General features: G+C 37.5%; 1 long non-coding RNA gene across 1 annotated transcript; it reads left to right on the forward strand.

Annotated features, from left to right (window-relative positions):
• The first annotated feature begins 1,259 nt into the window (after positions 1-1,259).
• LOC135206460 (uncharacterized) lies at positions 1,260-24,148 on the forward strand. Its single transcript, XR_010312743.1, has 3 exons — positions 1,260-1,388; positions 13,260-13,356; positions 23,996-24,148. It is a non-coding gene; the product is annotated as an uncharacterized LOC135206460 (long non-coding RNA).
• Positions 24,149-24,166: the final 18 nt, after the last annotated feature.

Below are 24,166 nucleotides of genomic sequence, written 5' to 3' on the forward strand. Positions count from 1 at the left end.
ATTGTACAAAAAAATTTTTTTTTTTTTTTTTTTTTTTAATTTTTTTTTTTTTTTTGTACTTTTAAGTGTACGAATGTTTGTGATTCGAGTTTTTGGTTGTTTGCAAGGAGTTAGGGGATAACTTCTTGCAATCTTAGAACTAACATGGTTAGGTTAAGGTGATCGGGATTGGTGTTGTGCTCCTTATATAGGTTCTTGTCAAGTAAGTGGATAAGCACCCATTGACATAGTCCTTCCAGGATCTGCCGAGTAAGCGGATAAGACCCCTTTGGCAGACCCACAAGAACTCTTAGCCATAGATCAATATCTCGCTGAGGCTCTTGAGACTGACTAGACTCCTGGATTGTATTCATGAAGTCTTCAGTCTAAACAGGTAGGAACCAAGGTTTTATTTATTTATTACCTACAACGATTGTTGTGATTCCTGTTTGAATCTATATTTAGCTGTCTCTGTCCCACCTCCAATGGTGTGAATCAACTAAGTATATATCTGACAGGTAAGTTGAATGTATAAAAATGATATTGTTATGATACAATAAAGTTTAATACATACTTACCTGGCAGATATATACGATTTATACCCACCCTACCTCCCCTCAGGAGACGGGCGGTATAGAAAAAATATGATAGAACATGGGAATGGTTCCTAGTCCTGCCACCCAGCGGCAGGTAAGTAGATCACCTGACCTACCGGTAGCGTGTGCGTGAAATTCGAATTTCTGTCGGACGACGGAGTCAAATAGCTAAGTATAAGTATATATCTGCCAGGTAAGTATGTATAAAACTTTATTGTATCATAACAATATCATTTTTGTATATACTTACCAAGTAATTACAAAATGGGAGCCTGCCTGCCTCCCCACACATGGACATTTACATAAACAAATTGGCTCTCTCTGCTCAGTTGTTCCCCTCTATCCCAAAAGTGGGCGGGGCCATTTACCTACACTTTTAAAACAAAAAAATCGCTACTGCGAATTTCAGAAGTTGTAGATGACGGTGCTTTTAAACTTTTAGCTATGTAATTACTTGGTAAGTATATACAAAATCTAATTTTATCATAAAAATACAATTTTTGCTGTAACTCGTGTATCATTAGTGAATGATCTGTAGTGACTGGATGCTGTTTGCTAGGTTGTTTGAAGCCTTTGGAATGTATTTGCTTTACTGTACTCTATAATTGGAATGATGACTTGCATCTGTCAGATTCCTGTGCTAAACAAATGTTCTCATAAATTTCTTTTTAAAGGGAATTTAATTTTTCAGGTCAAACATCTGATGAGAGCATTGCAGCCTCTCGGTCACGACGCACACGTAAAGACAAACATGGCAGACTGGCTGCTTTAGAAAGATTGCGAGGTTTGAAAGGCACAAAACACAAATATGAGGTAATTCATGTTTTTGAAATTTATATCATTCCTAAATTTTTGTAATGAGTCTATTTTATATAAGTAATTTACCCAGTAATTACTTGGCTAACAATTTCTTGCCTCGGCTGCTTGAAGAGTAAAAAATTCACAGGTAACGCTTCACAGATTTAGTGCAGGCAATAGGATCTGCCCACCAACGAGAATACCAATACTAGCAGACCACCTCATTCTATTTTTGCCGACAATCGAGTAACACCGATTTTTGACAACAGCTGTGTTCTTAAACTCGCTGGTTGGAGACTAGATTTTGGTGAAGAATTATTGCCGATTTTGGGTAGCCTTCAAGCTTTCAGCCTTTAGAACATTATACTATTATTGTTTTGTTATCAATGCTGTGATTCGAGTTTTTCATATACAGTGGACCCCCCCGTATTCGCGTTCTCCAGATTCGTGGACTCACACATTCGCGGATTTCTCTGGGAAACGTTTCCCTGCATTATTCGCGGAAAATTCGTGCATTCGCGGTATTTTTCTATGATAAATATCCACAAATTCCTGGGTTTTTTTATGAATTTCATCATAAAAAGAACTTTTTGTGATAAAACTTAAAAAAACCAAGTATGAAAATTTTTAGTGGGGTTTTCTTGAGTTTTAACTAACAAAATAGGCTGTTTTTAGCATTTTCATAAGGGTTCCAAACATTCGTGGGTTCTAACTATTCATGGGGGGGTCTGGTACGCATCCCCCGCGAATATGGGGGGACCACTGTACGTAGGTAAACTACTGATATTGTAGTTTACCATACTACCACCCTTTAAGGTTAAAGTAATTATGTAAGATTACACTCGTTGCCAAACTAATATATTACTTACGTTCGAGACGTTATGAGTAAGCATAATAATGTAAACGTTGCATTAGTTGCGGAACTGATACTTACGCTCAGACATGCTGTGAGTAACTTAATAGTTGTAATGTAAACATTGCATTTGTTGCTAACCTAATATTTGTGTTGGAGAAGTTAAAAATATATGTAACGTAATAATGTAATTATTGCATGCCTTGTCCAAATAGAGTAGGTTTGAGCAAACTTGATTGGTAAAGGCCAGTTTTAATTTTCTGAATAGCATTGAAACTTAAATTTTAAGTTCGTTTCCTAGTTTACCACTTAATAATGTTTGATACGAGCCGAGATATATTTGTATAATGGTACTCAGGGTACTTCAACGAGTGTCTAAAAGTTAATGTTCCCTGTCCGAATAGCGTAATAAACTAGTACCATTATATTCACTATGGGACCTTTTTTATGATGAAATGCTTATATATCTGCATGTCTCAATGTTTGATCATAGTTGAGAAATGTATGTATGTTGATACTGGGTGTCCTTTAGTTATGGTCAGTATAGGGTAATTGCTGTGTCCCATTACCTTACTAAAAGTTAATATTGTGTTAACTGCTAGATATATAATTTTAGTAATGCTATGCATATCTGCAATTCTCATTAGCATTTGATAGGATTTTAGATTTGCTGGTAGAATGGTACCATGTGTGCTTCTGTGGTTGGTAAAGGATTAACTGAACTTATTGCACTTTGCCTTGCAGAGAACTGGAAGTGTAAGGGCAGTACATAGTTGAGAGATAATTGTGTTTAGTATTGTGACTTGCTGTTTTGAGTTATGTACAAGATCAGAGAACAGTTTTGATGTAAGCACACAAACAAACATATTACATATAGAAAAAATGTATAATATACAGGTATTAAATAGAAAAAATGTATAATATACAGGTATTCCCCAGTTAACGGCAGACTCGGTTAATGGCGATTCAGTTTTATGGCACTATAACTGGCCAGGTTTCAGTTGCTGACACCATAAGGTGCCAATAATAATTCTGGTGCCATAACATACCTAACAAAGGTGCCATTAACCGGTTAATGGCTGTTTTCGCTTATCAGCACCCTGCCGAGAACGGAACCCCTGCCGATAACCGGGGACTGCCTGTATTGTGAAAATTCATTCGTTATGCTACTAGCACTCCTGACACCAACTTTCTCTTCCCACTCCCCATGCCAATTTTCTCTTGGGGGAACTTTTTTTTTTTCGTCTCTCCAGCTCCCTTGCCTCTCTCCTGTGGTATTTCCAATGTTGTGTCTGGGTTAACATGTTAACCTTGTAACTTACTGTTGTGTAGTGGAGGAGGTGCTTATTTGTCCCTCGATTCTCTTGGACAAAGGTCACTGTCATACTCCCCTAAGGTCTAAACCTGGGAGGTGGGGGTTTACACGTGGGTAGGTACCCCCTCGGTCGAGCCTGTTGCCAGTCTCGGGTATTGACACAGACAGCCACTGGTAAGGCATCTTACTGGATGTGTAGTGGAGGAGGTTGCTGTCTGCACCTGTCGGTTCTTCTAATCCCACTCCCTGTCTGACTCCCCTAAACCAGGAAGGAGACATACTGTCCATCCATGGGAGTCTGAAAGGGATTTACCCCCAGATAGCTGCCTCTCAATCGAGCCTGTGGACATGAGCCTGCTGTCCGCAGGTGTCGATGGATACCATTGGAAAGGTGTTCAAAGAGATGTGCTTTATTCTAGTGATATTCCAGTGTAAACAACACACCGATGGTGATTTTTCTTGTGAATCTCTGTTGTTGAAGAGGCGCAATTCAGAGCGGAACATGAGCATCCGAGCTTCCGAGAGCGGCTGCCAGGGCCTGAGCTTCTAAGAACGGCCACTAACACCCAAACTTCCATGGATCGCTGCTAGTGCCCAAGCTTCCAAGAGCGGCCGCTAGCACCTGAACTCTCAAGAGCGCCCAATAGTGACAAAGCTTTTAACAGCACTCGATAGCACCCTGTCAAAATTGCTCAGGCAGTTTCGCCTATTTTTTTTTTATCTGTTCTGGCTTTGCCTAGACTGACAAACAGGCCAATTTGTGCCCTTATTTGTCTTTATTCAGTGTCTCAAAGTACTGGTCTTTGCAAACAGGGACATTGGTGGACAAATTTATTAGCTTGTTGAAGAAAGCTGTCACCTCTACGGGGAGTTGAAGCCTGACTATGGTTTTTTAGGGAGCAAGGCAAATGATTTTCTGTCTGTTACTCCCTCTTGATATTTAGACAGAATAGTCCTCTTGGTTGAAATTCTTGCGCAATATTTGGGAGTTAGATCTTTTTTGTCTTAACATCAGGAGCAGGGGCTAAGAAGACAGGAGATTTGTAAGTAATGCCAGCCTCGGCTGTCTAACAAGAGAGTCACAGCTACTTTTAGAAGTTATATATGCTCAGTCAGTTTGTCTTTTGGATTGATAATATCTTCCCTCCAGACTGTTCTTTTACGGATAATCTTGGGCTCCAGACTGAAGGGAATTCCACAAATCCTTTCACTAGTTGCGTCTGATCATCTTTAGTTGCTGGCACTAGCTTTTGGGTGCTTGGCGCCAAATCCCGAGCGTCCAACTTCTGTTCAGGTCCGCTCAGCTCTTTCTAGCTGTACTAGGCTACCACCACTGAATGTAGTTCTTTTTTGAAAGATTTTTTAGAGCATTGTGTTTCACTGAAGCAGAAGTTATTACTAGAACCTTTTTTTATCCAATGGCCAGGCTTTAGTGGGTCTTATGGGCTTTCCAAGTTTCATTTAAACATGTCACATATTAGTTTAACCCAAGTACAGTGCTGCATATATTTTTAGTCTGTACAAAGTGTTTTCAAGTCCCTGATGGCGATGTGTCAGTGGCTGTCATGTATCGACAGGGTCGACAACTGGTCCATTTAGTTTTCTGTGAGTGCATGATGTTCAACAAATTTGTTTTGGTTTTTGGAGACGAACCATACAGTCCTGTCATCCATTCTCTGGGGTGTTTGAATGGAGTTCCTAATTATTAGGATACTGCGTTTTCATGTCCACTTACAGACTCTGGAAGATACCTCAGACTTGTCTCATGAGACAGAGTCTGCCAATTTGGGTGTTTAGACTTCAATAACTATGACACAGACCTTCTCTCAAGTCTATGCTCTGCTTTCCTCTGTTTTCTTTTCTGACCATGAACTTCGCCTGTCCAAGAAGACCAGCAGGGACAGGGTATCTTAGCTGAGCTCCACTGTCTTCTCCCCAAGACCTGATTTTTCAGTCGGACCTGTGGTGCCAGTTGTCCAAATTTTACTTGTCTCATCATGAGACTGGTCTTAGACTACTACTCACTCCTTGTTCTAGCTGAGGGAGCCTGCCCGGGGGACCAGGAGTTGTTTTTCAGTATGTATTTAGGGAGCCTGCCCAGGGGACCAGGAGTTGTTTTTCAGGATGTATCCCAGGGAGTACAGAACCTTCTCACATATGCCAGAATAGCCTAGACTAAGATATTCCTTTAGACATTACCACAGTTGTTACATTTTTACTTTAACACTCGTACATAACCAAAGAAATTTTTTTTTTTTTATTATTATTATTATGAACAATTGATTGAGTTTTCTCTAGTCTTACCTGGAATTTCTGGCAGAGAAACAGAACCGTCAGAAACCCACTCTTACTCTTGAGTGGACCTTGATTCTCCTGATGTTGAGTTTTGTGTATGAGATCTGTCAATCAATGGTGTTTTTGTTTTACTGGAGTTCAGCCCCATACCCCACTAACTACACCATTCCCTGATCTGGTCAGTGTCCTGATTGAGGCTGAGGGCAGCTTCAGTTCTCAAAAGTGGAGACTACTACACCCACAAGTGTTGCATCATCAGCATACTGAACAATTTTGTTTTCCAGAACAAATACCATGTCACTTGTATATGTTCACTGAAAATAACAGTTCACTAAAGACCCTGTCCACAGCAACTCACTGCTGCCTACCTGTAAGGAAATCTTGAAGTAATCCTAAAACATATCCAGCCAGTCCAAGATTCTGAAGTTTATAAGTAAGTGCCTTGTGATTTACTAAATTGAAAGTGGCACTAAAATCTATCAGAATTACTCTGCTCACAAAACCCTTAACAAGGGCTAACATGTCAAGTCTAAAAGAGCATTGCAGGTACCCAGTTGCTTCCTGTATGCATATTGACTATCAGCTAACAGCCCTTTAGATTCAACATCTTTACACACTTAACCCCCCGCTATCGTGTGTTGAGCTATAGTATTTTGCTGCTATCGCATAGCTTAAAAAGCTCCCCCAACTTGCTTATCGCGCACCAAATCGGCAGCTATCACGGGCCTTGACGTCATTGTGGCAGCGCCACGCTGATTGGTGGAGGGTTTGTTTACAAGTCACTAGCCACTGTACATGTTACCATACGGTGTACAGTGTGTGTGTGTGTGTCATGTGATAGCAGCAATATTTTTTTGTGAAAGTGTTACATAATGGCCAGTAACACTCCAACCCCACCCCCTTACAATTATAGTCGATTCATTTAAGGTGGTAGATTCTTGCGCCTACGAGACGTTTGTTTGGCGGCCTCTGATGGCTGGTAGCGGGAGGCAGACTGCTCGCTCAGTGGGTCATATTTTCGTTTGTAGCTTAGAAAACTAGCAATATGTTTACATTTCTTCATTTATCTCACGTTTTACAAAAGATAGGAAAGTTTTGGTCATACCTAAGGATTCGGTATTAAATGTACAATTAATGAATCTTTTCCTGAAATCAATAAGTTAAAATACAAAGGAATTACAACGAGTAGAAGTGAAGGGAGAAACATTTCATTCTTTATACCTGTTTTTATTCATCATCGGATTTTGCATTATTCATGAGATCAAGATAAAATAAAATCTTGTGTTATTAAACAATAAAATCACCCTGAATACGCTGGTGCTTTCAGATTTTAGATGCGTGTAATATATAAAGAGAAAATGAAGAATATGTCTTATTATGTTGCATTCGTGCTTGACTCGGTTTGACAATAGTGCCGAGACACATCGTTGGGTCTGGTCCTCTCAGCTAGAGCCGTTGGCGTGTTGGCAGTTGCCAATTGGCGATATGAGAAGTTTGCAGTTTCGAGACTATGTATTCACCGAATTATTATGTCCTTATATTTTCTATAAATAAATGCATAGAATTCCCATTATAACTTTCAAACATTTTTACTCAATATCATATATGTCCGTATTTTCTGGACATATCTGATAAAAAAAGTAAATAATCAGATGGATGCATCTGGTATCGTTGGAGGTGTAGGCTGGCCGCGGGCGGGAAATTCAGTCCAGGAATGAATTTGAAATCTACGGACCTACTTCGCACTCTTCAGCTCATCCTTAGTTTTAATGAGGTTGGTTTCAACATATTGTTTCTAATTTTCTTATATGAATATATTTTTCAAACTTAAGAGATATCAGAGACTTAATTGAGTGATATGAAATAATAATCTCAGTGGAGCAATAAACAGCAACGAACTAAGCAAGATTTTTTTTTCTTTTCAAGCAGATGTCTCAAGATGACAGCATCATTCGTCACACCGTTTCCAGATTTGCAAGTCAAGCTCGCAACATTATAATGAATGTTCATCGTTACTTCAGCTCACAGTGGGGAGCAGACTCAAGAAATGAAGTATTTGAGAAGACCGCCAAAGCTACAGGAGTGCCAACCAACACAGTGAAAAAAATCAAGCGACAGTCATCTGAATGTGGTAACGTCCCTTCGCTTCACCTGTATATCCCAGGAAGAGGATCCGAGTGAAGGACAAGGTGGATAGTTTTGAAAATGAGTGTATTCGGAAGGAGATTTTGTCTTTTTACGAGAGAGGAGAGCTCCCAACGTTAGATGCCCTACTGGAAAAAGTGAAGGAAGACCCGGTGAAGTTTAATGGTGGAAGAACAACGTTATGGAAAATTGTGAGAGGGCTTGGATTCCGGTACAAAAAAAGTGACGAGTGGAAGAGCAATTTTAATGGAACGTGATGATATAGTGGCAGCGAGAACTGAATACCTACGGTTAATTGAAAAGAATAGGAATTGTAGTCCAACTGAACGTAAACCTGAAGTATTCTTGATGAAACTTGGATAAACCAAAATGAATGTGTACGTCAGTGTTGGACAACGGGTGAAGGCGAAATAGGACCCAAACTTAAGACTGGAAAGGGGTCAAGATTTATTGTGGTGCACTCGGGAGTGAGAAGGGTTTGTCAAAGATGCGCTATTGTTGTTTAGGTCAAAAAATGGTGCCAAAGGGGACTACCATGATTCCATGGACCATGAAAGGTTTTTAAAGTGGTTTAAGGAACAACTATTGCCTAATATAGAAGATAGATCTCTAATCATAATGGACAATGCTCCCTACCATAGCAAAAATAGAAAATAAAGTGCCAACAACCAGCAACAGAAAAAGTGAAGTCATACAGTGGCTTTCTTCTAATAACGTCACCCACGACCCATCAGCAACAAAGCCAAAATTGTTGCAGATTGCCAAGTGTCACAAAGAAAAACAGAGGTATGTTATAGATAGCCTGTGCAAATGGTCATGATGTGCTCAGACTGCCACCATATTATTGTCAGTTTAACCCCATAGAACTTATATGGGCTCAAATAAAGGGGGATATCAGAAAAAATAACTCTAATGCAAATCAATCTTTGAAAACTGTTGAGCAGCTTACGAGACTGGCGATAGACAAAGTTACAACAGAAGACTGGAAGAAATGTTTTCACCACGTTAAGAAATTAGAAGATGATTATAGGAGGAAAGATGTTGCTAGAGAGCATATGTTTGAAAGTTTTTTTATTGACATTGGGGATGACGAAACTGACAGTGATGATATTGATATTAGGGAGGATGACACTGACAGTGATGATATATATCAATGATTTTCCATTATTTTTTTTTTTTAAGTTGAAGACCTAACAGTGTTTCTATAGTTTTCCAATTTTTAGATAGGCAATTTCATAACTACAGTATATCCATATGAGTTTCCTTTTTTTTTAATATTTAATGGCATAACAATGTACATATCTGTTTATAAATTCTTTTACTTGGTTTTAATAGAAAAGGGGATATCAATGTATCTTTATAATTTCCCATTCTTTTTGTTCCAATAGGTAATGACATGATTATGTATATATGCATGATTTTCCTTTATTTATTTTTTAAATAATGATGACGTAAGAAAATTTGTAAAATTTTAATTTCTTTTTGTTCATATCGATAGCCTAATGACATACTAATGTAAGCCTACTGTGTATTAGTTTCTTTTGTGTTTATGACATAATATATCTGCATGAATTTCCATTCTTTTTGTATAAAAGATGATGATATAACAGTCTTCTGATTAGTCTCATTATCCTACATGTACTATATATATATACAATTAAGCAGGGCTGTGGGAACGGTTACGGGAGCTATTCTAACTCAGGTATGAATTAAGTGATTCAAGAATAATCAACTACCTCAGGAGAAAACTAAGCAAATTTTTCCTAAACATTGTTGTAGATGTTGTCAAGTGTAACATGTATATAAAGGAGATAAACATTCTGGTGTAAGAGTAACTCAAGCAATTCTGAAAAAGACAGTATATTATATTCGTTACATTGTCAACAAATTTTATGGTAAGAAATAAACATTTGTACTTTTGTTTATTGAGTGAACATATGAAAACCATAAGCTTTTGATGTTATTGGCCAGAGAAAAACAAGTTCTGTTATTTATCAGTGAGCCTCATAAAGCATGTACATTTCTCACTTAGACTAAATTGAAGCCAACACCCAGATGCATCCATCTGATTATTTACTTTTCTTTTATCAGATATGTCCAGAAATACGGACATATATAATATTTTAGTAAAAATGTTCGAAAGTCATAATGGGAATTCTATGCATTTATTTATAGAAAATGTAATGACATAATAATTCGGTAAATACATAGTCTCGAAACTGCAAACTTCTCATATCGCCAATTGGCAACTGCCAACAGCTCTAGCTGAGAGGACCAGCCCCACGATATCTTGCGTCTCTCGGCACTACTGTCAAACCGAGTCAAGCACGGATGCAACATAATAAGACATATTCTTCATTTTCTCTTTATATATTACACGTATTTAAAATCTGAAAGCACCAGCGTATTCAGGGTGATTTCATTGTTTTAAAACACAAGATTTCATTTTATCTTGATCTCGTGAATTATGCAAAATCCGATGATGAATAAAAACAGGTATAAAGAATGAAATGTTTCTCCCTTCACTTCTACTCGTTGTAATTCCTTTGTATTTTAACTTATTGATTTCAGGAAAAGATTCATTAATTGTACATTTAATACTGAATCCTTTGGTATGACCAAAACTTTCCTATCTTTTGTAAAACGTGAGATAAATGAAGAAATGTAAACATATTGCTAGTTTTCTAAGCTACAAACGAAAATATGACCCGCTGAGCGAGCAGTCCGCCTCCCGCTACCAGCCAATCAGAGGCCGCCAAACAAACGTCTCGTAGGCGCAAGAATCTACCTTAAATGAAATCGACTATAGTGAGCGTAATAAAATGGCACCGAAGAGAGAAGTGAAGAAGCACAAGAACCTGACTTATGCAATTTGATGCTACTGAAGACTGAGCAGCCTCAGAACCCCCTCTCTAACCCACTCAAGCCCCTCATCATCCTCAAAATGGTAAATGAAATGTTTAATTTTAATTTTATAGCCTTGATATGTTTTTATTTTACAACACTGATTTGTTAAAAAAGGTAAAAATGGTGAAGATAAAAGGAGAAATATTGGTGACTTAGGAGGAAAATTTGTGGTTGGGGAACCAACTAGAATTTTTCCCTTAAGTTCTTCAGTTCTGCTATAGCGTGTCGATAGCGGCACCAATTAGACACGACAGCTGGGGATTAAGTGTATAGTTTCTTGAAAATAAGTTTGCATTAGCAAACTCATATATGGAATATTTTGAAACTAATTATAAACCCTATCAAACTTGCGGATATAATTTTGCTTCGTTATGTAGACGACATCTTAACATACTGGAAAAGCAAGTGGGGCGATTTTGATGTCTTTCTACAAAAATTAAATTCAAAGTAGAATGGGAAAACAATAACCAAATCCCCTTTTTAGATGTCTTAATCATCAGAACTAATAACAACTACATATTCAGTCTTCAGGAAAGTGACATTATCACTTTCATACATACATTTTTACAGCTATCATGACATTTCAGTTAAACTAGACATAGGAAGTAACTTATTTCTTAGAGCCCCAAGAATTTGCTCACCAGATTTTCTCACAAAAAACCTGAAACAATCAGAAATCATCATTTCTTGTTAAAATAACCCAAGCACACAGCAGAAAAAGCCACACATAAAGCAAAGAGCATTTTTTACAAACCTACAGAATACAAAGAAAAGGAAACATTCACAAACAAAATCATAATCCCGCACATGGATAATTTACAAGAGATCACACAAACCAGAGGCCAACCCAACCCTTTCATCTTCACTTATCCAAATACAATGGAGAAATCCTTAATTAACGTTCAGCAGAAATCAGTTTCTAAAGACATATGAGTCTATGAAATCCCCTGTAGGGATTATGATAAGTCATACTATGGTTTCAACAGGAAAAGCTCTCTCGGAAAGATTTAGTGAACATAAGCGCTCAGTTAGATATGGACAATATAGTTCAGTAATTTTCCATCATATGAATAACAGAAACCATACCATGGATTGAAAATCAACCTTAAAATTTTATCAAAAGCAGCTGTTGATACAAATGTCAGATGGTAGAAGCTTCACTGATAAAGCAACAAGATAATAGGATCGGCCTTTCTAATGGAGCCTGGGACTCTGACCATATAGACAGTATCTTTCTTAAGGCAACGATGAACCGGATTAAGACTATTGACACCTAAGGACATATCTCCCACTATATATTTTGCAAATATGACTGCTTCTGTCATTCACTACTTGATAAGGGTGGGAGTCAGTCCATTGAAATTTAGTCCTTAGCTTTAAACTTCAGTGTATTGGCCCTTTTATACTTGACACAAACACACGTAAATAAATTCTTCCTTTATGACAGGATGTGTCTCAAGTATAAAAGGCCCATTAAAACTGTATTTCAGTGGACTAACTTCTACCCTTATCAAGTAGTGAATGACAGAAGTTACATTTGCAAAATATATAGTGGGAGATACGCACCTTAGGAGTCACAGCTAAGCCAACGTTGGTTCTGTTAATTGTCTTAATCCGCTTCATTGTTGCATCAAGGAAGATATTGTATATATTGAAACTGTAATATGTTTTAGTGTAATTGCTGCATTTTATATCAATGAAATTACTGCACATCTCTCTATATGAGTCTTTATGGACAAGAGGGTGAGTGCAGAGTCCTTGGGGCCACAGATAGGAAAGAGTAATATAAGGACTTGGCTGGGGGGTGGATGGAGGTGTAAACAGTTGTATGCTCCTTAGATAAAAGGGTACAGGGACAAATAGAAATGCATATAGTTCTTGCCTCTGCGAGACTGGTGCAGTTGAGAAGTCAAGCTGCCAAGTGACATCATGTTGGGCTCTCGGTAACCTGGCGTTATGTTGTTGCCTCAATGGATTCTGTTTTTCTATTAATTCAGCATGTCTTTTTGTAGGATAAGCTAAGTATATTCCAAGGTGGGCCAAACTGTAGGTGTAAATTAACTTAGGCTTTGTATATATAGAACATTGCTTTTATTTGCATTTCACCCTGTCAACTGCCCTTTTGGGTTTCTTACTCTGGATAACAGAGATTATTGTAGCATAGTTAAAGTCATTGAATGTTTGTTTAAAGGCTGAGTTTGATGGATCCATATTTTTACATAAGTCATGACAAATTTAACCATTTTATTGTTGCTGTAAAAGTCATATGTATCTGATGTCTTGCATAATTCAACTGTCAGTTAAGGTCACAAGTTTGAATCATGTAGATGTTTTATCAGGTTTTTGAAGCTTAATTCTGCAATCTTAACAGGTCAATGATGTGGTGAATGTATACGAAGAGGTAGATGAACGCGAGTACTCCAAACGTCGTCAAGATCGACTAGAGGATGACTGGATTATTGATGATGGTTTGTAATATTTTTCAATGAGTAAACCTAAAATACTGTACCTGTTAGTGCCCGTATTTCCTGAGGTACAGCATTCAAAAGTGGAAAAATGTTTGGTATTTTAATGAAGGTGCATCTCTTTAGCACAGTTGTTATTAATACCATGCTGTATTTATAGTCCTTATTTGAATCATCACAACCCTGTTAATCATAAATATGCCCAACTTTACTGGTGTGAATTCTTGGATAATGCTCCAAGAAATAAAAAAGAACTCAGAATTGATACCAGTGCTGCCTAGATCTCTAGGTATCCCACCATTCAGATTTTATTTATCCATATATTAGTGTTCTGGATTGCTGGCTCTAGCTTGGACTTCTTCATGACATATGCTAATTTTTCTCTGAATTTTGAATTGATCTGTACAAATTTCTTGTAATTTTCATTGATTAGAGTAAAGATAAAAGTGGATGTTTAACATCTTTCAGGTTTATAAATTTTTTATGTGTAATATTAACTTAATAACCAACTAATTAGTGGAAGTAAGTTATTTTTGCCAGCCTCAAGATGAGAGCATGACATGTATTTGTAAATCTTGAACAGGAATTTAACGGAGTAGTGAGACTAAAAAATATGGTCATGCCATGCTGTCTGCATTTATAATTCACTAAAGTGGTTTGGGGCTTCTTGGTGTTTGTGATTGGTTCAGTTAGCACACAAGATTTAGGTATGGTTTACATGGGTTCTTCCTTGATGGTGCTATCTTATTATTGTCATGATTAATTCTCTCCATTCTTAATTACCTGTCATTTTTCTTAAACTTCTTTTATGTCTTGTCTGTATAACAATTTTGTTTTGCTTAGCACCGCGTAAGCTGATATGGTCTGTATTTATGAATCCTTGCTCTGTTTAACAATAAGCTCTTAAGCATGAGATAAAACTAAAAATGATAAATGTTTTAGTTGCTAATGTTCTAGTAATGCTTTCTGCATAGTAAAAGATAAATGTATATTTTTCCGTTTTGTGCTTTTTGTATTATGTAATGGGTTCATAATGATTTGTATTTTGCATAATATCAGTTATATTTTATCTTCAGTATCTGTATAATAATATACCATTGCAGATATCGGTGATTTGTTTAATTTTTGTGTGAGCTACATAATTTAATTTGTATTTCAGTGTCTTACCTAGCAATTACATAGCTGTAGGTTCCCTACCTCGGCAGACCAAAGTTCAAAATTCACAGTGGTGCTGCCATTGCTAGTGTAGAGGTGACAGGGATCCGCCCATTTTCTGGACCAACAGGTATGACAACATAGCTGATCCAGTTCGTTTTCTGCTGGCTCCTGAGTAACCTTGGTGGTTCTGAGCAGACCTTACTTCATCTTGTTGGATGGTCATATCACTTTCCCGCTTTTTGGTGAAGTATTCAGTTCATAAGGCTTCGTTTTTTGAACTCAGCTTAGCTTTCTTGTGTCTTTTTGCTGTCATGTCTGACTCGAGTAGTGGAGTGAGGTTTGGTGCTGAAGGGTTCAGAACTAGGTTAATGGAAGCAAATTATGATTCTCATTCTAGATGTATCAGGTTTAGGGGACAGGATTTGCTGTAAAGAGCTTATGTGTCCTGAATATCAGGGATGGGATGAGGAAAAATGGAATATGTATGTTTATTTCTCATTCTGAGAAGGTTATTAAGGATAGAAAGAGGAAGGCAACTCTTATAGTTGAAAGTAAAGCTTGTTTAGCCTCTTTCCCTTTAGCAGCGGAGAATCTTATTTCTTCTCCTCCTTCCCATGCTATGTCTCCCATCTTAAGGCCTCTTACACCTTTGCCTTTGACTCCTTGGGGCTTTCCAAGTTACACAAATGGAGCAGGATACTAATGGGAACAGATTTGAAGGATCAGTGAATTAAACTAAGATTTTCCATAATATTACAGTTCACAACTTAATCTAATCTTATCCTCTAACACCTAACTTAACATTACCCGACCACCTACAAATGTAAACTTAATTCCTTAATCCTAATCTTGTAATGATAATGCTTGGACTTTGATTTTCCTTGTGTCAGCAGCTCCTTTGGCAGATAGCCTCTAATTGTTCTTTTCCAATTCCTGAATTGTTATTTCCAGCTGCTCATAGGTGCGTAGCCTGAAACCGTTGACCTCCCCCAATGGTGCTCAGGAACTACAACCAACTGGCAAAACTGTCTCTCTCAGCTACCACCATGGAGCGTAGGTGAAGGGGAGCCTCAGCTCTCACTCATTCCTATTCAATACAAGTACTGCAATGAAAAAAAGAGAGACCAATATTTATCAACAATCCCTCACCAACAAGAACAACACAAATATAATAAATAAAAAACTGAATCCTAAAAACTAGTTTAAAAATTGCCTAACCTAAACAACCTAATAACAAAACAATATAAAAAAATAAAACATTCATTCACACAAACCAATTTCTTCTATACTACCACATCCTGTACCAGCTTCCCTTGCTGCCTTTTCCAGCATTATTGCCTGCCTTGAGTCAAGGTTGAGAATGTTTGGTTTCCTTGCTAATATGGTTACAAAATTAGGTCTTTCGGTTAAATCTTTTATTGAGAAATCTGTCGGTGCTAATGTCAATGTGTAAAATGATAGTGCAGTGCATTTTGAGGGAGTGGGGGACTCTTCCGACTCGCCAGGCGTTTGGAATTAGTTCAGTCAACGTGCCACCCTTTGACAGCTCACTCGGACTATTGCTTCCCGGTTGAAGTCAACAGCCTGGATTTTGGTAACATCTGCTGAACATCCGATGCCTTTTCCTCCCCATTCTTCACAGTTACCACAGGAGGACTCATCTATGGCTCCACTTTTCTGTCATTTGGAGGATTGGTTAATGACTTCATAAAGGGAAGACTCCTGCCTCTTAAGAGTGGGGGATCAATCATTATCGCTGATTCCTTCCGATGAGGAGGAACCCAATCATGATTCTTCACCTGCCTCTGCTTATTGGTGAGGTTCCTTCTGGACAATTTTCCAGATTTCGTTAGTGCCAGCTCCACCTAGTTCACCAGCTTTTACATTTCTCACGAGGAAGAAATTGGCTGATTCTTGTCTTCCAAAGCCTCAAAGAGGTTCTTTCAGGAAGTGAAAGAATGCCTGGTGCTCTGTTAAAAACTCCTCCAGACCTCCAGCCAAGATTGCAATCTCATTCTTTTTGAGGGATGTGATTTTAGAATCACCAAAATTCAAGAGGACCTTTTGCCCATTCTGAAAGTTAAGGCTCATGAAATTAGAGCAGTGGCCGCCTCATTGATGTTTAAAGACAATATACAGGCAGTCCCCGGTTATCAGCGGGGGTTCAGTTCCTGAGGGGGTGCCGGTAAGCAAAAACCGCCATTAACCAAAACTTGGCGATTTATGGCGCTTATTATGCTGATAACCGGTTATCAGCACCGTAAGCACCATTATGGTGTCTTATTAGGTAAGTTATGACACCTTATTGTGCCGATAACCGGAACTCGGCCTGTTATGGTTCCGTAAATCGTAGTTTTGATGGTGCTAGATGAGTGCCATAAAACTGGATCACCGATAACCGATCCCTGGTTATCGGCAGAGTGCTGATAAGCGAAAACTGCCATTAACCGAAACTTAGCAATTTATGGTACTTATGGTACCAATATCCATTGAATGGCACTTTTGTTAGGTATGTTATGGCGCTGATAACCAGAACTCAGTGCTTTATGGCACCATAGATCGCCGATTTTATGTCTAGCCCCATAAAACCTGATCGCCATTAACCGAGTCCGCCAATAACCACGGACTGCTTGTACTCAGTTTTTTGTAGGTTTGTTTTTGGATGTTGTTGCATTTTTTTAATATTTGTTCGGTAAGAACTTAAAAGGTAAGTGTTATTGACCCTCATGATATGGTTTTTTTGAGGGAAAGGTTTTGATTGGACAACTGCTGCATATGAATCATAGTTGAACAAAATAGGGTAATTGATTGGGAATGGAGAGAGCTTTTTAGGTTGTAGAAATAGCTATAGAGGATAATACTTATAAGACTTAAGTTAGAGGGATGTATGTCTTGTATGCTTCTCCATTTAGTAAATGGTTAGGTCTCCTGCTGCCTCTCTTTGATCTGTTACTCCAATGAGCTTCTCATTGATTGAGGGCATTAGATTTGGTAAGATTGAGTCATTTTTTAGGTTCACTAGGCATAAGTTTTGGGGGATATTATTATTATTATCATTAGTTTTCTTTTCTCTGCTACCTTCCCGAGAGTCTCAGTAAGGTTGGGTTGTTTCCCACATTGGAGGAAGGGTCAACAGCCCTTCTTTTTTCTTACCATGTCCTTGGCACATTCTGTCTTACTCCTTTGTCGCTTGGAGTGACAGGGAACTGGAACACGTTAGAAAGTGGTGCGGATCTGTGCCCCTTGTCCTCTTCCTCTTCGTTCTCGTAGCAAGCACCAGGTCTGGCATTGGTGGCACCAGTTCTAGCACCAGAATTCATTCTCAGATAAAAATAAGCGAGTCTCCTGATGTTTTTCCCCTCTTCAGTTTTACCATATCGGATCAGCTTGGTAGCAGTGATGGTTCATCTCTTTCTAATAGTATTCAAGTGAGTTTAAGCTGCCTTGTTTAATGCTAGCATAAATATCAGTTAGGTTTTAGCAAGAAGCCTAGACTGTCTTTAGCTTTCTTGTGTACAGTGTTGTGGATTTTTTTTGGCCAACCTCGCAATTTTGATGCCAAACCTTTGGTTGTGGTTAACATATCAGGTTCTTGGGGTAGGAAAAACCCTAATTCCCTAAATTCAAACCTATACTGCAGCCATTTTCCTTATTTTCCTTCAGGAAGGGAAGGATAACCTTCCACCCCTTCCATCCTCCTCCGGCTGCAGTTAGGTATGAAAGAAGGGGAAACAATTAGAGAGGGATACTATGCGAATATTCCATTATTTTGACACATTTAGAAGGCTGCTTGTATCACCCATTGGGTGAAAACCATAGACTTATCAGGCAACGATACTGTCTTACCTTCTCTTTCAGAATCTCTAATACCTCTAGCCTTCCAGGGAGGGACCAGTCTCCTCAGTTTTTTATAGTTGCCTCCCTTATTTGAGAGGGCAGCTGTGACTGAGTTGGGTCTGTGAACTCTCACTATGATGGAGGAAGTGCTACATACTCTCTTTAGATGTAATGGTGCATGCTGTGCTGTAGTTCATCATAGAGAATGTCTTAGTGCTTAGATCTGATAAACGCTTTCAAGTATTTGTCCATCAAAACTCTTGTCTTCTATGGGGCTGTTGATTTTTAAACTCGGTTTGGTCTGAAGACAGCTCTGTAGCTGGTAATTAGGTTCCCACTTTGTCAACTTAGACTTTTACCAGATGTCCACTACTATACTCTATCGGCCAGTTCATGGTGAAAAGGGTAGGGCACATGAAATATTCCAACTCAAGTTCTATGGTATATGAAGGCAGCTTAAGGTATACAATGCAAATATAATTGGTTCCTGATAAATTTTTTCCGATTATTAAAAGCCCTCGTAATTTTACAACTTTTAACAATGATAAAACAACGTTTTTTCTTAAATGTTGGCAAAAATTTTCCAGGACTGCCTGCTCCTGTCTTAGGTGTTAGGCTGACCTCAGGGCATAAAGACGAAGTGCCGGGATTAAACCCCCTACTGGGGAAGGTAGTTGCTTAAACATCCTTCATGCTGGTACCATTCTTAATGTAAATATTTATTCAGTTCCCAAAATTAATTTACTTATAGTATAATTGAAGAATTGTTACATAAAGGTTTTGTATATACAGGCAGTCCCTGGATTACGACGGGGGTTCCGTTCTTGAGATGCGTTGTAAACTGAAAAACCACAGATGCCAATAGTCCCTTGCGAACACAATTATTTTAAACTTTACTGGTTTCCAGCTGGCACTGAGTATTTATCCTGATGTTAAGACCTCAGGTTTGTAAGTTATGAAAAATACAAATTGGTTAAAAATTTGTCATTTTTAATGCTTTGGGTGCCTTAAAAACTATGTTAACTGCATTCTTATTGCTTTTTTCATAAAAAAAAATTCAAATATTGATTATTTTGCATTTTTCGAGTCATATTTCTTCTGCCAGATCAGCGTTGTAGGCACCATAACCCTGGAACATGTGTCATAAACCTGGAAATAATTTCTGATAAATATAATTGAAAAGCGTTGTAAGCCGAACCTGTCGTAAGGCGGGGACTGTCTGTACTATAATGTGCAGTAATAAATCTACATACAACTATAGCCCTGGCATTCTTGTGTATTTTTAATGACATTCATGACCCAAATCATCTATTCGTTTTGACAACCCTTATGAAGACTATAAAACATAAATGGTTGTTTTTCATTGGGTATGATAAAAACAGAAAAAAAAAAAATGAAATATTCCAAGAAAATGGCAAAGCTGGAACTAAGTCTGTATTGAAAAGAAAATATAAGAACAGAAAAATCTTGTTATGAATACTCTTAATGGAAAGAAACAAGGGACTATATGAATAGATGATAAATTCAATGGCTGCTGATAATTGTATTTGTGTAACCTATGTATATTTATGCCATGCTCTCCTCTATATGCCTACATATACACAATCCTTTTCAAATATCTCTCTATCTCAAAACAAATGGGAGAGCTTCTGTGAGCTTGTAATTTACAAATAACTATAGGAAAATTAATATAAAAAATAAATAGAAAGTGCAGAAGTCCAATAGCATGAAATAATCCCAAGAAAGGGCCAAAAAGAGATTTAATTAGGCTTATATGAAAAACAGAGACCTGAAAGAATGGAAAGATTTTCCAATGAGTGTCAAGACAATAGGGAACAACCAGAAGCATATTGTTCCCAGGAGATATTAACCAACACACTGATTAAATATGGTAAACGGGAATGGTAGGTCTTTGAAAACTCAGGAGAGGTACATTTGCCAACATAGGGGAAAATGCCTAAATTGCCATGTAGGAGCCAATAGGGCGTAGTGTTGCCTGGTTGATGGGTTCTCTTGGATTTCTCCAAGTTGCTTGTGTTTCAGGAAGGAGTCCTTCCTCTTTTTAACCCTTTAACGCCGATTGGACGTATTTTAAGTCTATATAAATTCGTTGGGTGCCAATTGGACGTATGGTACGTCAATATAAAAAAGTTTTTTAAAAAAAATTCACGGAAAAATATTTATAGGCCTACTAGGCGAAAACTTTTAAATCAAGCGCCTTGGGGGATGCTGGGAGCTCACGGATCAAGGCGTTGTTTCGTTCACTATCGTTAACCAGGCGCGCAAGCGCAAATTTCTTTCTTCTCGCACTAAAAAGTATCAGCAACACATCTCAGAAATTATTTCGTCACTTTGACATAATTTTTGCACCATTTTATATTAGCCGTTACATGGAGTATTATACATGAAAATGTGCGCAATTTTATGTAGAATACAACCAAAAACAACTCATGGTTGTAGCTTTTATCAGTTTTGAAATATTTTCACATAAATAACGATAAGTGCCAAACTTTGGCTCTACCGAAATGGTCGAAAAACGCAATTGTAAGCTAAAACTCTTATATTCTAGTAATATTCAATCATTTATCTTCATTTTGCAACAAATTGGGAGTCTTGCACAATATTTCGATTTCTGGTGAATTTATGAAAAAAACTTTTCTTACATCCGCGCGGTACTCTTCCGAAAAAATCATAAATTTTTTTGTCCGATTGTCGTAATGTTTGCACCATTTTAAATTAGCCATGAAATGGTCGAAAAACGCAATTGTAAGCTAAAACTCTTATATTCTAGTAATATTCAATCATTTATCTTCATTTTGCAACAAATTGGGAGTCTTGCACAATATTTCGATTTCTGGTGAATTTATGAAAAAAACTTTTCTTACATCCGCGCGGTACTCTTCCGAAAAAATCATAAATTTTTTTGTCCGATTGTCGTAATGTTTGCACCATTTTAAATTAGCCATTACATAAAGTTTTATATTTGGAAATGTGCACAATTTCATGTAGAATACAACTAAAAACAACCCATGGTTGTAGCTTTTATCAGTTTTGAAATATTTTCATATAAATAACGATAAGTGCCAAAATATCAACCTTCGGTCAACTTTGACTTGACCGAAATGGTCAGAAAATGCAATTGTAAGCTAAAACTCTTACATTCTAGTAATATTTAATCATTTGCCTTTATTTATGCAACAAATTGGAAGTCTCTAGCACAATATTTCGATTTATGGTGAATTTATGAAAAAAAAAAAATTCCTTACGACCGCACGGTAACTCTTCTGAAAAAATCATAAATTTTTTTGTCTGATTGTCGTAATGTTTCTACCATTTTAAATTAGCCATTGCATAAAGTTTTATATATAAAAATGTGCGCAATTTCATGTAAAATACAACGAAAGACAACCCATGGTTCTAGCTTTTATCAGTTTTGAAATATTTTCATATAAATAACGATGTGCCAAAATTTCAACCTTTGGTCAACTTTGACTCAACCGAAATGGTCAAAAAATGCAATTGTAAGCTAAAACTATTACATTTTAGTAATATTCAATCATTTATCTTTATTTTGCAACAAATTGGAAGTCTCTAGCACAATATTTTGATTTATGGTGAATTTATGAAATAAACTTTTTCCTTATGTCCGCGCGGTACCTCTTCCGAAAAAGTCATAAATTTTTTTGTCCGATTGTCGTAATGTTTGCACCATTTTAAATTAGCCGTTACATAAAGTTTTATATATGAAAATGTGCGCAATTTCATGTAGAATACAACAAAAAACAACCAATGGTTTTAGCTTTTATCAGTTTTGAAATATTTTCATATAAATAACGATAAATAGAAAAAATTTGTCCTTCGGTCAACTTTAACTCGACTGAAATGGTCGAAAACTGCAATTGTAAGCTACAACACTTACAGTCTAGTAATATTCAATCAATTACCTTCATTTTGCAACAAACGGGAAGTCTCTAGCACAATATTTCAATTTATGGTGAATTTTTTAAAACAGCTTTTTTTTTTTTTACATCCGAGCATTATGAATTCATGCATTATTTTGTGACAATATTTTCTCTGTGTTGCCTTGATTGTTTTACAATGTGCTGTATACCAAAATGATTGCAATTTAGTGTACAATACAAAAAAACAAATTTAACTTGTTAGCTTTAACCGTTTTGCTCACAGCGCGATTTGTATACAATTATATATGAAATTTTTTTTTGCGCTGTCATATATCCCAATATTTATATATGATAATGATATTTTTTTCATTTCTGATGGTTGTATACTAAACTTCAGGCAATGACAAAAAAAGGAGCCAAAAATGAACTCTTAATCTTGAAAAATAAGCGTGCTGTGATTTTTGAAATAAAACATTTTTTCCGCTTTGGCGCTCACTCGTGAATGCCGCCAGCATACGGGAGACGATTTTTAGAATACCGCTTCGGCGTTTAAGGGTTAACAGGTTGAACAGTCAGGTAGAGGTTGAGACTGGTTATTTCTGGCCCTTTCTTTCCTGAATCAGTTAAGTCTGCTGTCAAATGGATCATCAGGACATTCAGGCAACTGTGAGATCAGTTACAAAAAAACTGATCTGCTAGTCTTGGTATTTGTCTGTTTTCACACCCTTTGAGCCTGTAACCAGGGTCCTTCAATCCTAGACTTTCCCTGGATGACCGTACACAGTGTCCGCAGCTATATGTGGCTTGCGTGTTACCCTTTGCTTTCCTAATATTTTCACGTGTTAAATAGCACAAGTGTTGTTCAGGAAATGTATCCTTTGACAACACTGAGCTTTCAGGTGGCTAAACTGGTTTTCTCACAGGTATCTGGAAGTCTCCTGACATGTAGCAAAATACATTGCCTGCCTTGTGAAGTGGGCCAGCCAATTCTTTCAGGTTAACTTGTCTGTTATCAGAAGAGGAAACATTTGATTTCTGTCTGTAGTATTCTTGGATGTGGAGACTGTCTGGTTACAGTGGTAGCAATCCATGGTCAATTAATCTTTGACAGTCCAAGTGCGTTGTGATGGCCCTGATGCTGCACATGGGTAACAGCAACATTCATCGTTCTTTAAGCAAACAGGCTTCAGTTATTGGCTCTTGTCTCCCATAATTTACAGAAGTAGCTACATTGCTCCAGCTCTTGAGAACTTTATTACTGATGGTTATCTGTTGGTGATGATGTACCTTCATGAGGTGTCTTTATCTTGTATTGGATTTCAGCCACCAAGTCCAGTTCTTAGTGAAACCATCGGCTTTTCCCTACTTAAAAAAAAATGATGGGCATTGGCAACAATTTCTTTTATTACTAATTGCTCAAGTACATGGAGGACAAAGCTTTGAGCTCATATGAAGTCTGTAGGGTTATTATTTATGACATATCATTTTTGCATTTGGGCCTCGTGTACGACCCCAGGATAGCTTGAACAAGCTGCAGACTGGGAGAAAGATGGGTAAGAGTGAAACTGTCTTGGGAGCTTCTTCACTTGAAAGTGGTGTTTTTCTATATGGCATCCAGAAGTTCTTTTTACTCCTTTGCTCTTGAATATTCATTGTGTTGTATGTAATCACATGATAGAATGAGAAAATCAGCAAAGCAAAGATTTGGAACTAGGGTATACATAACTACTTATTTTATTCTGCAGACGGTTCAGGATATGTTGAAGATGGCCGTGAAATTTTTGATGAGGAGGATGCCGACGGGGATGCTATTTTCCTTTCTAAAGGCAAAGATAAAAAAGGGTCTAAGAAAAAAGGTGGAAGCAAGTCCTTAGAAAGCTCAGCAGTGAGACATGGTGCTGGCAAGTTAATTAGAA

This window comes from Macrobrachium nipponense, chromosome 31 (genome assembly GCF_015104395.2).
Source record: "Macrobrachium nipponense isolate FS-2020 chromosome 31, ASM1510439v2, whole genome shotgun sequence".
Taxonomy (NCBI): Eukaryota; Metazoa; Arthropoda; class Malacostraca; order Decapoda; family Palaemonidae; genus Macrobrachium; species Macrobrachium nipponense.